The sequence below is a fragment of the Chenopodium quinoa genome, unplaced genomic scaffold (assembly GCF_001683475.1).
Source record: "Chenopodium quinoa cultivar QQ74 unplaced genomic scaffold, ASM168347v1, whole genome shotgun sequence".
Lineage (NCBI taxonomy): Eukaryota > Viridiplantae > Streptophyta > Magnoliopsida > Caryophyllales > Amaranthaceae > Chenopodium > Chenopodium quinoa.
The window spans coordinates 1,291,779-1,307,870 of record NW_018745188.1 but is presented as its reverse complement, the minus strand read 5'-3'; positions in this window follow the sequence as shown (position 1 = coordinate 1,307,870).

Sequence of the window (16,092 nt, the reverse complement as noted above, 5' to 3'; positions counted from 1 at the left end):
CGTGCCCCCAGTCCTGAGACACGTGTACTCATCTTGTGGACAAAACTATTGAGAGAGTTGTTAACTTTCTTCCCTCTCACTAGATTTGGATATGTGCCTCCAGTCCTGAGACATGTATTTCTATCTTGTGAACATCCGACTCGAATACCGGACCGTCTAGGCTCGATTGCCGAAAACACCTTTTTCATCTTTTTACTTTGTTAAAGTTACGCTAAAGTTTGAATGACATATTGAGGGACTTTATACCAACGATGATACGATTGAGAGGAAACCATCCCCTTTTATTCTTTTTTTAAAACCGATCCCTTCTCATGACTTGACATCACCCAAAACACCTTTACTTGTAAAAGTGTTCTACAAAAGAAAAGGATCAATCTAGATTCTTTAGCGCGTTAAGACTAGGAAAAAACTTTTTTTAGCCTTAATAGTTACTTGTTTCAAACACTTAGCGAACCAAGGATCGTTTCGACATCCTTAACCTTTCTAAAAGATTCCCTATTCTTAGGGAACTTCACAGAATGAGTCTCGGATTTATTTCCTTGACTACTTTGATCGTCGTCTATTCTAGACTCGATCAAAGTGGGGGATAACTGTAGACACCTAATTTTGGCCTCTTGTCCCGAAAGGAAGTGCGATGATGTTACAAAAATCCGTTCTTCATGCTAGATCAAAGTTGAAGTGTTTATGGACTATGAAAAGAATTATGAAGTAAGTTTAAACCCATATTTCAGACCAATTTATCTTATATCCTTGTCCGATTACTAAATAGGCCTAAACCATGTTCATAAATGTTTAAACTTGATTAATAACGGACCCAAATGCGTCAAATGCAATGGTTGGATCTAATGGAACCTATTATATTGAAAAACCGAGCCAAAAAGATAAACCAACCATCAAATTCCAAAATAAATCATATAAATATGGATATATCTTTTAAAGATCTTTCCAACGATATATTATAAGCCCAATTCCGAGCCAAAACGAAGAAGTTATGATCAAAACACTAAACCGGACCCTAAAGACACCCTTGAAATCCAACGGCCATAACTTTTGGTCCATAATTTATTTAAAGCTAATTATAACGGAATTAGAAAGTACACATGCATATATTTCCAATGATATCTCACACGCCTTAATCTGACATCGCAATCAAAAGTTATGGAAGTTTTAAAAATCGCTTTCGTATAAGGCAAACCGCAAACCAGCGTAACTCAATCAGTTGCGCGCCTGGCGCGTGCGACTCATAGAGATGCGCGCGGCACCCAACGCGAATCAGAGAGTTGCGCATGCCACTTGACGGCGCGGCAATAAAACCCTAAACCTAGATCCCTACGCCTATAAATAGGGGTCTTCGTTCAGCTCTGAACGGACCAAAAATTCAGAATTAAAACCATAGTATTCTCAAAACCCTAATCTCTCAACTTCTCTTACTATCATACTAATTTTTCTTCTCTCTTCCTAAATAATTTCCAATCCTAATTGAATCCATTGAGGTCCTTGGAGGTACGAAGAAGAAAGAAAGTACATAAACACATTAAACGGAGATTTAACACAAAAGAAGAACAATTAGTTTCCTGAGCAATTAGATAAATCACTTTTCCTTTATTGTTTAATTAACTTTAATTGAATAAATAGTGTTGTTTGATCAAATAGTATCTTGCATTAAATAAGATTAGAATTGAATAATTAATTGATTATTGATCACCTAAGCCAAGGCGAATCTTGTTTACTTTTGCTCCTTTCACGAATTTGAATTAAATAAAGAATAACGACTTTGCAATGTAATTCCTACGTGATTAATGCGTGTAAATAAAATCAACTAACTTAGTTTTAGGTATCGTGTTGCATATATTTTTTGGTGATGAAATTTTGAAAAAGGAAGAGCTAGGAGAGGTTGCACTAGGGCTAGAATAGCGATTCCTCCCTAAAAGGAACGTTATTTTAGTACCCTCGCTCCCGAACTTTTTTCTAGTTTATGTATGTAGACCAGTTTGGGCATGGGTAAACTTACGATTCGTGCTAATTATCCCATGAACTCCACATGGGAGAAAGGCATGAACGAGGTTTATGAGTTTTCCTAAAACTCATTGGCGACTCCCTACTTGTTTTTTATAAAAAAAGCGTGATGACAAGATCAATTCTAATTCAAGGTCCCCCAAACAGCCAAGAATTCAAATCCTAATACACCCTCCTTACTAGAAGAACAGGGGAAAATTGAGTAAAGAAAGAGGGAAAGAGAGAGAAACTGAAAGAAAGGTCGTTTGTGGGGCCCAAGTGACGTCATGTAGAAAAATGGTGGTAGTTTTTAATGTTTTGGAAAAAACTAGGTGTTATAATACATTAAAAAATAAAACTTAAGGTAGTAATGTAAAAAATGACTATAATACATAGTGATATTTTTCAAATTTTCTTAATAATTAAAAATAATAGAGTTAAGAGAGGGACAAAATTATCTTGTACTCTATCCATTTAAAAAAAAAAACAAAAAAAAAAAAAAACTACATTGCAACATATATATATTGCGAATCATGGCTAAAAGTAAGGAACATGGTCACATTATTCTAGACTCTAGAGTTGTAAGTTTCTAACCAAACCATTAAACTCGACTATTTTGAACCGATCTGAAAAGCAACCGAACCGTTAAATATCGATTTTTTTAATATCGAAATCCAACTCGACCCATTTTTTCCCAACCTGAAACTAAACTAAACTGAATTTGTGAAAGTCGTTAATGACCCGACCCGTTATCAAGATAAACCGTTACAACATGAAATCGAAAAAAATCCAAACCAATTACGTCCGAATCCGATAGAAACTCGATTCATTTTAAACCCAAACAGTTTTAACCAGGCAATAATCCAATAAACTCGGATCGTTCCAACTAGGTTACCCATTGTGATCGAATCCGTTATAGTCGGTGACCCATTGAGATCGAACCATTTTCAATCTGTAACCCATTGAGATCAAACTATTTACAACCTATAACAAGTTGAGCCGAACTGTTTACAGTCCGTAACTCATTATGACTGAGCCGTTTACAACCCATAAACCGATAGCTTTATGATCCTGTTTATTTCAACTCACTACTTGATAATTTCAACTTATTAATCCAAATCGATTATGACCGGAACCGATAATGATTCGACCCAATTTGACCCGTTCTGCTTTGAACCAAAACTCGTTTACAAACTAACCCACTTCAACCAACCTTATTATAATCTGAATCGATTAGGACCCAAACTATTTTTCAACCAAAACTCACTTTAAACTATCAAAACCCGTTTTTCTATCCGATCTAGTTCAACCTAAGCTGATTATAACCCAAAGTGATTACAACCTGGCCCGATTAAGACTCGACCCAAATGGAAACTACAATAAAAAAAACCCCAAAAAAATTTCAAAATCGACCCAAACCGACCCACTAATTATTTCAAACTGTTATAATAAACCAACCTGTAATAACCCAAAACAGATAAACCTAACCCAAAACCAATCCATTTACCCAAATTACTCCCTTACATCATTCACATAATCTCTATTAATCATGCATGCCTAACGTTGGTATGCTGGTTACCAAAAATTTAGTTACATGAGTTTTGGATATTCATGCATAATTACAAAGGATAATTAACTTCCTCAAAACAAGAAAGAAGGTTGGTGAAAGACCTATAAGATGGTTAAAGAAGCTCTAAAGGAATATTTTGGAAATGAGAAGAAGCATGAAGGTGGCTTGAGTAACTCTTGAATGTGAAGGAATTTTTCAAACTATAAGGAGATAGTATACTTAGCAATATTGAGCAATGGATATGAAAATGTTGTAACTAAGAGGAGTTTATGACAAGATTTATGAATTTGATTGAGACATGTTAATGTAATTTGAGTATGAATTGTTTGTGAGATAATTGAAATTGAGATTAATTGTGAATCACAAAACCTATACAAACATATAAGGAGAAAGGTGAAGGGATTCTAGAGAAAAGATTATAGGTTGTTTGGAGGAGAAAGATAAGCAAAGGATATAAAAGTTACGTGAAGTTTGGAGGTAATATAAGGACATATTTCTGTGTGGAAAAAGGATTAATATTGTATTGCTTAAAGGGATTCGAAAATACAATTTCAAAGTCATTGAGGGAAGGTTAGACCACCTTGGGGAGCGCATGTAGTTGTTAAAGAGGAAAGAAAAAAATGTATGTAAAGTGCCTATGGGGGATTAATCAAGGTGACAATAAAGATTAGCTATCTTTTTATTTGGATTGACGATTTGTTCGATCAAACTTAGGGAGCAATAATAATATCAAGGTACGACTTGAGAATAGGAACTACCAAGTAACAAATTGGCGTTTATGACAAGATATGGACAGTTTACATTTTTATTTTTTCCTTTTTGGGGTAACGAAGCACCTATGTATTATATGGAACTAAAGGGATAAAGTATTTTTATTGAAGATATTTAAGTTAATTCTATGAATGGGAAGAAAAGGACGATGTGAACACTGGTGATAAAGTTATTAATATAGAGAGAGAAGCAAATGCACGCACGATTTTCCTAAGAGTGAGGCGTATGTGATTGAAGAAATTAAAGGACTATTTTGGGAGACCTTGTGGCAAAGTGTAGAGGAAGTTATTTGTGCAGCAAGGATAGACCAGTAGTAGAAAATTGCAATTCCCAACCGGGTCAAAACCCCCCTATGCCACCGGTTTTGAACCACTTGGCATTTGGGGGGTGGCAATACTCCGTAGAAAAGCTACCGGTTCAAAACCAGTGGCAAAACACAAGTATTCCGGTGGAAATATACATGTAATTTTTTTTTTATTTTTTTTGTTTTTTTTCACTTGAAATATAATCGAACAATTAAATGTAAGAAACACAGCATCATAATCAACCAAAATATAATCATTTGAAATATAATCAATCGAAATACAATTATCATTAAATTGTTATTGTAATTACAACATAAAAATCGGTTGTTTACAACATAAGAATAAAAAAAAATTACAACATAAAAAAAAATTACAACATCAAAATAAAATCAAAACTTACAATATCTAAATCAATATTGCAAAATCAACATCTTGACTCTTCTATGTGGAGTCATAAACTAATACCTGCATCAATTAAAACACCAAATTAAAATAAATAAAAACTCATATTATAAGTTGTGAAAAAATTAAAAATAAAACAGAACACTCATGCATGTACCCCGAAATTAAACCTTGAAAAATCGATTAATTAAACCCAGATTTTAAACCCAAAATTAAACCTAGGAAAATCGACTAAAATCCAAAATTAAACCCAGAAAAATTAAATTGATTAAAATCCAAATTTAAACCTAGAAAAATCGATCAAAATCCAAAATTAAACCCAGAAAAATTAAACCAAGAAAAATTGATTAAAATTGAATTAAAATCCAAAATCGATTAATTAAACCAAGAAAAATCAATTAATTAAACCCAGAAAAATCCAAAAATCGATTAAAATCGATTAATTAAACCTAGAAAATTCGATTAAGATCGATACAACCCAAAATCAATTAATTAAACCCAAAATTAAACAGATAACTTACAATGTCTTCGTGGTATTCATGGTGTTATTGTTGCGGTTGTGGTCTTGGTGGTCTTGAAGGAGAAGGATACGAGAAGGAGATCAAAGGAGAAGAGAGAAGAGTATATCAAAGGAGAAGAACAAGAAAGAGAAGGAGATGAGATCGAAGGGAGAGAAGGAGACGAGAAGAGAGAAGAGAGAGAAGGAGAGAGAAAGAGAAGAGAGCGGCTGAGGAAAGGAGAGGAGAGAGTTATGGTTAGTGGATTATAAAGGGGGGTGGATTTTTTTTAAATTTTAACAAAGCCATCGGTTCAAAACCGATGGGATTAATATTTTCCTTACTGGTTCAGTGTGAATCGGTGGCAATACCCTTCCCTCATTTTTTTCCCCCAATTTTTCCCCACTTGTTTTTAAAAACCAGGGCATTACTCAGTGCCAATCTTCTTTTTCCACCTAGTTAAAGTTGTAAATTATGGATTATGTTATAAATTAATTATCATTTGAGGTTTGTAAGTTAGATAATGGTGGTGAAAAAGGCCTATGAAGGATTTTCAAGGATTATTTACAAGGGAATGAATTAATGGGGAGTAATTTAAAGTTCTTGGGAGAGTAATAAGTGTGAAATAACTTTTTATGGAACATGATTATTTGAATGAAGCTCAAAGTTTGAGATGTCCTCTCACACATAAGGATTTTAATATGTAACAAAGAGATGATTAGAATTTACAAAGGACCATGGATGAGACACTAAATATCATCGAAAGGAAACATAAAAATGGATGATGCATTAGTAGTATTCGACAAAATAAACGAGAAAGAAATTAACCTCTTTGAAAGTGTTGGAAAAGTTAATTGAAGAAAGTGTTGGGGCAATAAGAGTATGGGACCAACAATATTCGAGGAGATGAAGGAAAATACCCTGCCCTCCAACAATACCCTTCTCTCCTCCACCACCTTTCTCTGTGCGAAACAAACAACAGCTGCAGCGCGCACCGCCTCCACCTCCACCAGCGCGCACCGCCTCCACCTCCACCAGCGCGCACCGCCTCCTCCACCAGCGAGGGTCTTTTCATAAACAAACAAACAACAACAGCTGCAGCGCGCACCGCCTCCACCTCCACCAGCGCGCACCGCCTCCTCACAGCGAGGGTCTTCTTCCACCTCCAACTAATTTATGGTAAGTTTATCTTTTCAATTTAATGGGTTCATCTTATTTTATTTAGATTAAAATTGTGCTTAGATTGTATATGAAATGCAAAGAAAATTAATGGGTTCATCTTATTTTAGATTAAAATTGTGCTACATTGTTGGGATTAAAATTGTATGTTTGTGCTACATTGCTGGCTGTGAAATTTGTTTATGATGCCTTGTTTTGGGGAGTTTGGTTTTTGATAAGTGAATCAGTTGAAGGATTTATTATTGAATTTTGTTGCTTGGATTCGATTTCAGCTGAATTCTGGCAAAGTTCTTGCTGTTGGACCTGGCCTTCGTGACAAGACGGGGAATCATATTCCTGTTGCTGTCAAAGAAGGGGATACCGTGAATACGGAGGAACTACAGTGAAGCTTGGTGAAAAAGAGTGAGTTTATTTTTCTCCATGCACTTTTCTTTTTGTTCCAGATGGTGATTTCTTAGTCAAATTATTGTGATTGAATGCTTTGACTCTTGATCCTCGATTGAATATATTAGTAATTTTGCATTACCTTGTTCCTTAGTCGAGTTTTTATATGTTTTAATGTGTATATTAGTGACCTTGCTTCTAATTAGTTGGGAATAAATTAGAAAATTGTGAATAAATTAGAGAATTGTGATTACATTATAGATTTGTGAATAATTTAGAGAATTGTGATTAAATTAGAGAATTGTGCATAAATTAGAGAAATAGTGATATTGCCACTTAATTACTTGTGAATAAATTAGAGAATTGTGAATACATTAGAGATTTGTGAATATATTAGAGAATTAGTGACGTTGCTAATTTTTGTATTTTTAATATATAGATTCATATGTGAATTGAAGCAAGAGTTTAATTAGCTAGAGGACTACATATTGAGCTCAAGTGGGTTGTTGCTATATTGGTATGACTACTAAACTTTACTTAGATATATTTATTTCTATTCATCCATTTAATAAAAGTTTATTCATGAAATTGCAACTTGTGTATTGTTTAATTGTAAATAAATACAACAATATATAGAATACTTGAATTGCATCATCATATGCCTAGATACCCGTTCAAGGCTTTCTCATTAGGAGAAAGTCTTGAATAGTCCCGGTTGGGACTGTTCTTGAATGTGTACTCTCACTTAGGTGGTGAATGTATGTTTTCTTTTCGATTTTAAGGAACATCTCAGCTTACCAGTTCCTCACTATGTTCTCTGGGTACATATGTGGGTAATTAATTATCTACATCGTGTACTTGGAGAACTAGGGGGAAATGCTGCCAGATTTTCCTTATAATTGGAACGTTGACATACATTCACTAGTGAGAGTAGACATTCAAGGATGGGTTAGGTTGGAGTGATAAGGACCCTTTGGAAACATGCATTTTTCACTATATGAATGGTATATTCACGTTTTGTACTTGAATTTGATTTACATAAAATATGTAGCACTTACATATTATAATTATATGGTGCTATATATATGTTTAGAGACAATTTACTAAATGGAGAAGGATCGTGGTTGGATGTATGGTAGACGCGATACATTGGAATTTTGGAATGGGGTTCAAGAGTTTTGCGAGAGGGCTTTAGCTTATCAATGCACACTGGGAGGCAAAGGCCTTAATTGTCCTTGTTGATTGTAATTGTGTGAATGTGGTCGATAGTGTTGAAATCATTAGAGATCATGTATTATGTCGTGGGTTTAGGCAATTTTACCATGTGTGGATTTGTCACGGAGAAAGTGGAGAGTACAGTGGGGATCTTGAACGGAATGATGTGCGTGTTAAAAGCACTGAGATTCATGTGGACGAGGAATACGAGAATAATGAGTATATTGTTGATAATGGTGAGGATGGAGCCGATGAAGATCAGGCGGATGAGGTCGAGGATGAACAAGTGGATGAGATGTTGCAAGGTGTTGAAGGTGAAGTGTTTGAATTATTATCGGAGGCTTCCAAAAAGCCTTTGTATCCCGGGTGCAAAAAATACTCCAAACTATCGGCCGTGCTAACACTTTTCAACATTAAGTCGAAGCATGGGTGAACGGACATCAGTTTTACTTCTTTGTTGACCGCATTAAGTGATATGTTGCCTGATGGGAATGAAATTCCTAAGTCTTATTATTACGCAAAGAAGCTCATGTGTCCCTTTGGTTTGGAGTATAAGAATATACATGCATGTCCTAATGACTGTATTTTGTATCGAAATGTGTATGAAAAACTGCAGGAGTGTCCACGATGCAAGCGGTCGCGGTACAAGTGCATGAGTTGCAAACCTGGCACGGAGGGACCTCCTGCTAAGGTGTTGTGGTATCTTCCCATTATTCCAAGGTTTAAGCGTCTGCTCTCAATACCAAAAGACGCTAAAAACTTGAGGTGGCATGCAGAGGGAAGAAAGAAAAACAGAATGCTGAAGCATCCAGCTGATTCTCCACAGTGGAAGAACATTGATTTGAAGTTTGAGGAATTTGGTAATGAAGTCAGAAATTTAAGGCTTGGGTTGTGCACGGACAGGATGAATCCATTTGGCACTCTTAGTACCCAACACAGCACATGGCCGGTACTTTTAGTGATTTATAATTTGCCTCCTTGGCTGTGCATGAAACGTAAGAATGTAATGCTTTCATTACTAATAACTGGTCCTAAGAAACCTAGAAACGACATAGATGTTTACCTTGCGCCGCTTATTGACGACTTGAGAAAGATGTGGGACGAAGGGGTTTCCGTTTTCGATGCTCATTAGAACGAGATGTTCACATTGCGTGCAGCCCTTATGTGGACCATGAATGACTTCCCTGCATATGGCAACTTGTGTGGGTACAAGGTCAAAGGGAAAAAAGCATGCCCCATATGTATTGATGACACATCAAGCGTATACCTGACTCATTCTCACAAAGATGTGTACCTACGGACTCGAAGGTTCCTTAGGCGTGATAACCTGTACCGTAGGCAGAAAAAGGCTTTCGATGGAACCGTGGAAGAGGATACTGCGCCTAGACCATTGACTGGTGCTGAGATTAGTGCTCGGGTGAAAGGGATACAACCGGTGTTTGGAAAATCAGAAAAAACTGTGGTCTCAGCTGCTCTGTTTAAAAAAGAATCAATCTTTTGGAAGCTTCCGTACTGGAGAGAACATGACGTTAGGCATTGTCTTGATGTGATGCATATAGAGAAGAATGTGTGTGATGCTCTTTTTGGGACGCTTATGAATATCCCAGGCAAAACAAAGGACGGAAAGGGTGAACGGTTAAATTTGCAAGAGATGGGGATTCGTCCAGAATTGTGGCCTCAAGAAAAGGTTAGAAAGGGAAAGGAGCCGAGAATAGAAGATGAAAGTGTTTCGAAAAAAGGGAAGGAGAAGAGCAAGGGAAAGGGAAAGGCCAAAGATGCGTCAAAGAAGAAAGTTAAGGGTAAAGGGAAGGATGAAAAGAATTATTTACCCCCGGCTTGCTATACATTGTCAAGGGTAGAGAAACGTATGTTTTGTGCATGTTTGTACGGCATTAAGGTTCCATCAGGGTACTCATCTAACATGAAAAGATTTGTAACCTTAAATGGAGAATTGAAGCTGACAAGTATGAAATCCCATGATTGTCACATTATGATGCAAGTATTCCTACCGATTGCAATCCGTGGTATTCTACCGAAACACGTGAGGGAAGCGATTACAAGCCTTTGTTCGTTTTTCAATACAATTTGTAGCAAAGTTCTTGATCCTTGTACACTAGATGCTTTGCAAGCTGATGTGGTTGTGACTTGGAGGATATAATTACTTGCGAAGGCTTACAAAAAATATGTGTGAGAATACATGGAATTCCTAATAATATCGTTTTGGATAGAGATTACAAGTTACTTTCAAGATCCTGGAAGTTATACAAGAGATATTTGGTAACACATTGAGGATGATTACAACAACCACCAAGTGGTAAATGGACAAACAAAAAGGAATCTTTTACATGGGAGGTCATGAAAAGATCATGTGTATTCAAGTTTGAAAAGGATGTAAAGATAGCTTGGAGAGGAAACAAAACTTTTTTGAAAAAAGTAACTGTAGACACCTAAAAATGTCTCCCTAAAACCAAACCCGATGATGAACAACCTTTCACCACCATTAATGGTTGGGTTGAGTATTTAATCTTTGGAGTGTTTAATCCATGTTTCCATTTAATAAATTTCATAAACCAAACCATTTCCTAGCTCATTTCCCTACACCATAACTTGTTTTCCTCTTTTCGTGTCCACATCACAAAACTGAGAGAAACTGATTTTGTGGCCCAATAATTTTGATCCAATTATTATTTGGTTAGATATGTCTTGAAATAATTTTTCCAACCATATATCATAAGCCCAATTCCAATTTAAAACGAATAAGATATGAGCAAAACACTAAACTCGGCCCAAAACCGACACCCTTCTACTAAAACGACCATATATTCAAATCTACAAAGAGCCATATATTAAAAAAAAAAAAAAACCCTTCTAATGGGGTTGGAAAGTAGACTTGATAAGATTTCCAATGATATATTTGAAGGAGTTCTGTCTTTGATAAGTGCAATTACTAGATACATCAAGAATCACTATTATGGAGATAATAAGTTCGTTCTTTTGGGTCGTCATTATTTGGCGCTAGACTATGATCATTGATCTTTGGGCTAGTCAAATAGTCCAAATCCCACTAGAATGGATCCTATGAGGTCACATAACAAAGGTATTGGGTTAAGTAAGATAAAGGCCCATTTATGGGCCTCATGAACAAGTAACTAATCATGAATTGGATTGGGCTAGTATAGTTAGATTAGAGTTAGGATTTGGGCTTTGTCATGGACTCTTATTTAGAGATGAGATCTATAAATAAATTCCATGCCTAGGGTTGTATACACAACACAATTAACAGTTAATTGTGCACCAAGCAACCAGTATCAAAAACCTCTCTCTCTCTCTCTCTGTACCACACGCCTATCCCCTCCCTTCGTGGTGGTTCGTGATTTGTTCGTTGCTCGTTCTAATCCATAGAAGGTCAATTGAAGTGTTCGATTGCAACTAACTAGCATTAGTGGAGGACTTAATCTGTGCCTGTGGACCAAGTAGAGGAATCACGCTTGAGGTTCTTTATTTCTCCTGTTCTTGTTCGATCGCACGCGGAATCACGCTTCAAAGGTATTAATTCTAATTCTTTATGTGTTATGCATGATCTTGGGATTAGGTGATATATGAATCTGATTCATGTTTTCTGCATTCGTACCTATAAACTCCTACAGTGGTATCACTTAGCCTATTGCATTTACGCATATTTAATTTTAATTCTTTGATAGTCCACAATTTTAATTAAATTAGGAGAGAGAATAATTTAATTGTTGTTCAATCTTTATATTAAATGAGATTTAATTTTTGGAATTGTTTATATATGATTTAAATTAATCAATTTTTCTAGCAAAATCCAATTTAAGCCCTAGAATTTTCAAAAAATGTGATTGAAATAAAGACCTAAATTTTAATTTTGTGCTTAATTTTGATGATTTTTTGAATATTTATGCTTCATAAATTTAATTAGATTGATTTGATGCATAAAATATGATTTTTGTATAATCCATAATTTGATTTAAGAGTTAAATTAAATTTGAATTAATTTTGTGAAGAACCTTAATATTGAAATTGCATTGTGAATTTAATTTTAAAGTTGAATTAGGCATAAATGTTGTGTTTTAATTCAATAGACCCAATCTAATTTAATTGTACAAATGTTGTATGATTAAATTAAAACTCAGAAAAATAAAAAAAAAATTAAGGAAAAAGATTAATTTTTGGGAGGGGCAACCGTTGCTGGGTGGACAAACCACCGCCAGGTGGGCCACGACGGCTACCCAGGTGGTCCAAGAGAAGGGCAGGGAGGTCGCAGCAGCGGACAGGCCGCAACAACATAGTGGAACTGTTCCACTGCCGCGAGCTGCAGCCAATAGACGCAGGTGGCTGGGCTTTGGCCTAGCTGTGACCCGAGATAACAACCTTCAGGCAACAGCGGCGGACTCCGGCTGGAACAAGTCCAGCTAGGGTGGAGGTGACGCCGTGGTTGGGTTTTTTGTACCTGGTTGCGGTTGCGGAATTCGGTGGTGCCGTGGCTTGAGGTTGCGGTTCTACTGTTGCTACGTTGGCTGGGTTCTGCCTGGCTGACATGGCAGCAAAATATATAAAAAAAATGTTTTTATTCAAATTATTTTATTTTAAAATATTTTCAAAGTAAAATCTGATTTTATTTTGAGGATAATATCAAATTTCAAAAATTGGTTTTTGATAATTATACTTAATTAAAGTTGTTAATTTTAAATAAAAATTTGTTAAGATAATTTCAAATCTTAAAATTTGTTTTAATCTTTGAAAATTTTAAGGATTATTGAGCAAGATTCCAAAAAGATAAAAGTTGATTTAAATAACATAATTATTTTGGATAATAATTGAATTAAAATTATGTGATTGGCTAGCAATTAGGATAGAATCTCCTAAATTAGTTAGGATAACCATGGAAAATAAATATGATTTATCTTCCATAACTAAAATATGATTTGATTCTATCTCTTACCTTAAATAAAATATATGATTGGTTAGAAATAATATATGATATTATCTAATTGCAATAATTAATTAATTAAAATATGAGATATTTTGTGCCATGTTTCCTTAATTATGATCATTCGATGTTGTAGTTTAGGAAAGCATGATGAGTGATTTATTATGAGGCACTTTATAATATATGATATTATTTATTGCTATATATATAGACTAGTATGGCCCATAGATTCTAAATACGATCTACTCATCGTTTTGTATTTTTGTAATCTAAATACGGTCTGCGTACCGTTAAGTATTTTTGTAATTTATTTTATTTAAGTAGTACATAGAATAGAATAGTATTACAGGTTGTAGTTAATGCAAGAAATCCATGGAGTGAAGGCCCAAAGGAGCAAGATGGATGAGGTCCATGAAGGTTCAAGTGAGAGCTTTTTTCTTTATTAGTTTTCTTAGGATTAAGGGGCCATACTATGTCATGTTTAATTTATGCATTAGTAGATTATGCATGTTAGATTTTATTTATGTTGCTTGATGATGCGCTAGAGTTTACTAAATAATCACAACATAATAAATCTAGGTCCCGGTAATATTGAGGTAGCTTTTTCAATCAAAAACCCGATGAAAACTTTGATATTTATGATGGGTCATGCTAAAGCAGGGTGTCATATTATATCTTAGGGGAGTGGGGGTAAAACAAATTTTACACTTTTTATTGGTTATACTCAACAAGGTTACCTAAAGAGTTTAGAACCTTGAAGCTAAGAGTAATAATTAAACATGTGATGGGTAATTATTCAACCAAGAATTACAAAGAGTTGTAATCGGTAAAGAGTTTACTCACCTTGAAAATGTAATGGTTGATGGTAGGGCCAAAGTCCGGTCAGTTATTGCACAATTAAAGGATCTTGGAATCATTTTATTCAATAGGGATCAATTAAAATTGAATAAATAATGTTTTAAAGTTACCAAAAATTAATATAGCTTATGGTACATTAAATTTTATTAAACATAATTGAATTTTGTGTTTACTTATAAGTAACATGTCGTTCTAATTTTATTATTATATATAATCTCCTCGATTGAAAATTAAGTTGAGAAACGTTCTCAAAAGGTTAAAAGATAATCCATAAACCTATAGTCTAATTTTGCTAAGATGGTTCTAAAAGGCAAGTTTTAAAAACTCATGTCAAATGTCTAAGGTTGGTTTTATTCAAATGTTTGAGTAAAATGCCAACACATCTACATTTTGAAAAGTGTTTCAAGGGATATCATGAGATGGGAGGTACAAACCCTCTAAAAGACAATTATAGAAGTCCAATAAAATCTCTTATCTTCAATATAATCGAATATAAGAAAGTTATTGGAAATCTCTATGATCAAAAGTTGATCAAATGACGCTATTTTTCATCCACTTTATATAAGAGTTAAATAGTTGATTAAACTCTATTATAAATAATGATTGAATAGACTTAGCAAAATCATGAAAAGTGCTTAAAGTAGTTGAGCAAAGCATCAATTTGAACCAAAGAGAAGTGTTCTAAGTGGCTCAAATGGGAAAGGTTTAAAAATATATGAGGATTGCATTAAGAAGTTATAGGCCAAGAAATGCAAACAAGTTGCTATTTCTCAAACCTAGACTGCTTACATGCTAAAAGTTGTTATGAACAACAAATGTTTCAAATTAAATGGACCAATTCCAATTGATTAGAAACTACATCATATAGTTGGAAGGTAAAAGAATGGAAATGTTCCAAATTTAAGAAGTATATTATAGAAATTGATTTAGCATATTGCTACTTCTTGGACATACAATGTCTTGTTTAGTTCACTCATTAAACACTGTGGTTGAACTAAAGGAAGAAGTTATGGCTAAAGGATAAATAAATCTACAAGTTTAGAAGCAAATGTTGCTACTTCACAAGTAGAATCTACAAGTTTGGAAGCAAAAGTTGCAACTTTACAAGTAGAACCTATATTTCACCTCACCTTGTTATTGGCTAGAATTAAATAAATGTTATTCATTCTTGCCATTATCAAAACATCATTCAATGTTAGTAATAACTAAGCATCGAGGATTCAAAAATGTATAATAATTATTATTTCATGCTTCATTGCGTCATAATATGTTTTGAATTGTAAATAGGTTTAAAGTTCTATATGATAGAAGTTATTAAACCATTTCTATATATAAATTGTCTCTAATATGTCAATTAATTCGAATGAAAAATGAACATTGCATGCGGAAGATTCAAAGGGATGGACTTTAAATATCATTAGATTATGAATCTATTGATATATGTAATTCCATTCTAATTTGAAATTTTTACAAAGTCACCATTTAGAGAAATGATGATGTGAACTCAAGGTCGAATACATATCGATGTAAGAAAACCAAAGGTTCAAAAGGCTAGAGACGAACAATGAAACTTCATTTGTGATACGATCACTACTTGTGCTTAGTTGAAGCATAAGTATGAAAATTTTGAAAAAGTTCAAAAGGTTCAGTATGAAGTTCATAATCAACTTGACAAAATAATGATTACATTACAATATGATTATAATTGTGAAAATTTGAGTCAAGACATTTACTTGGCAATATATTCAAAGTATTGCGATATGATCGTAATAATGAGAATTAAGCTAAGACCTTGAAAAACATCCAAGAGTTGTGAAATTGTTTTACAACAAACTCCTAAAGAAAACCTTATGAAATGTTCATGAAAGGAGATATCATACTATATGAGATATATTTTGATAATGGATGTAAATTACCTATCTTCCAACCATTGTTTAAGTGATATACTTTTAAGATAAGCTACAA